This window comes from Canis lupus, chromosome 17, assembly GCF_048164855.1.
Source record: "Canis lupus baileyi chromosome 17, mCanLup2.hap1, whole genome shotgun sequence".
Taxonomy (NCBI): Eukaryota; Metazoa; Chordata; class Mammalia; order Carnivora; family Canidae; genus Canis; species Canis lupus.
In genome coordinates, this window is record NC_132854.1 from 44,308,160 (window position 1) to 44,310,689 (window position 2,530).

Sequence of the window (2,530 nt, forward strand, 5' to 3'; positions counted from 1 at the left end):
AATACTAAAAATTAAAATTAAAAAAAAAATCTCTGCAATGAAATCTCATCTAAAACTGAGGTCCATCAAAACTAATTATTCACTTGATTTATTGAGATTTATGTATCTTCCCTGCATGCACTGGGAGAAAAAATATTGACACAATTTTAAAGATAAAGCTATTCCTCATAAAGGAAGAAATATAGAAAATGATAAAATTATGTATTTTTAATTTTATAGTTTTTTAAAGATTTTATTTGAGAGAGAGAGAGAAAGAAAGAGAGAAAGCAAGAGCAGGAGGAGGGGCAGAGGAAGAAGCAGACTTCCTGCTGACCAGGGAACTGGGTGAGAGACTCTGATCCCAGGACCCCAAGATCATGGCCTGAGCGAAAGGCAGACGCTTAACCGACTGAGCCACCCAGGTGCCCCTTCAATTATGTATTTGATAATTATAACTGCAAAGAAATAGTAAGAAAGCAAAAAATTTTAAGAGATTAGAGAGTAAGGGAGAATAATCAAGGACAATTCCATGAACCCTACAGAAACACAGAAGGAATAAACCTGATTTAAAATGTGGGAATGAATATTTACTTATGCAAAACTTGTATATGATAGAAAATGTAAGTCCGAGTGTGTTTATAGGGATATAACTGATTTGAAAATGAATTGGCGCAATCAGTGGCTCAGTCCATTACACATCAGACTCTTGATTTTGGCTCAGGTCATGATCTCAGGGATGTGAGATTAAGTTCTACATTGGGCTCTGTCCTGGGAATGGAGCCTGCTTGTGGTTCTTTCTCTCCTTCTCCCTCTGTCCCTCCCCCTTTCCCTAATAAAGAAAAAGAAAAAAAAGAGAAAGAAAGAAGAAAGAAAGAAGAAAGAAAGAAAGAAAGAAAGAAAGAAAGAAAGAAAGAAAGAAAGAAAGAAAGAAGAGCAAGAAAAAAAGAAAGAAAGAAAGAAAAAGAAAGAAAAGAAAGAAAGAAAAAGAAAGAAAGAAAGAAAGAGAAAGAAAGAAGAAAGAAAGAAGAAAGAAAGAAAGAAGGAAAGAAAGAAAGAAAGAAAGAAAGAAAGAAAGAAAGAAAGAAAGAAAGAAAGAAAGAAAGAAAGAAAGAAAGAAAGAAGAAGAAAGAAAATGAAGATGACCAGGCTTATATATATAGTAAGTTAAATGAAGGTAAACTCAGAATGACTGAACGTTAGGAACTCACTAAATCACAAACTGCACAACCTCAAAGGAACTTTGGATTATTGTCCTTTTCCTTACAGATTTGGGTATTATATCCTGAATCTTTAACAAAGATAAAAGTATTACCATTAACTATTTATTTACTAAACATATTAGCCTATGCTTATTATAAGCAAGACATTAATGCTTGGCACAAGGATAAATCTTCTTCCATCCTCAAAAAGATTACTCTCCAGTTTGGGAAAAACGAATGTGAACCACACAAATATAGAAATTAATATTGTGTCTCTCATCTACTCTTTCACCTGTGTCTCTTACCTGTACCTCTACCAGAGAGACAACGGTCATGATAGTAGATCAAAGTGCTGCCCAGAGATATGTGGTATATCTAGAAGCTAATAAAGAGAATATCAAAATTATTAGAAGAATATCATCTTTGCAATGTATATGAATTAGTAAATGGAAATTGTTTTCTGTGGATAGAATGGGCAAATTTAAAGACTTTTACAACATCTATTTCTTTTACTCATTTTGAAAATTGGAATTCCCTGTAACTCTAAAGGAAACTTCCACTTAAAAACTTAAAGAAATCAATGCAACAGGCACTGTTAACCAGTCACTCCTTTCAGAAAGATCATAAATTTTAGACTCCAGAATAATTAAAACGTAATTATGACATTCATTGACTCTACATTTGTACATATGTACACACATACTATGTTTCACAAATAGCACAGACTTCTATTTTTCAAATATACATTAAATCATTTCAAATTCATAGTTTTGTGTTAATAAGCTTTCTTAAGGTGTTTTCTTGGCATTGTGAAGTTTTGATTTAATGGGAGTGTAAAATGTACTTTGGGAATTGTTATGTAAATCTTTCAAGTAATACTATGTAACAGTGTTTTTCAAAGTTATGAGATCTGGTGAAATGTATGATGAGAGGACATTTTAATGTTAATGTATAAAAATTACTGCACATACATTCTGAATTCTCCATTTTATTATGAAGAAAAAATACTCCAGAGAAGGTAACTCTAGAAAATTCATGGTAAAAAAAAACACTGTACTTTAAAGGGAGAGTGGGATGGTCAGAGGAAGAAAAATTTAAGTGAATAATAATTTTAAAATCCTAAAAAATTAAATTACTTACCTAAAAGTTTTTTTCCCTTTTGAAAAGCATCATCCACCCTCCTCATCACTCACCCCCACTGCCTTATTAACTTGGGAAAGCAGTTTCCTTCACATTTCTGTCTTAAATTTTAAGATCCCACATGTTCTCAAAATCCAAATGAGTGTGTGCAATGCTAACCATAAAACAGGTGCTAAAAAGCACTATTGCTTTGAGACAGCTTTCAATTTATG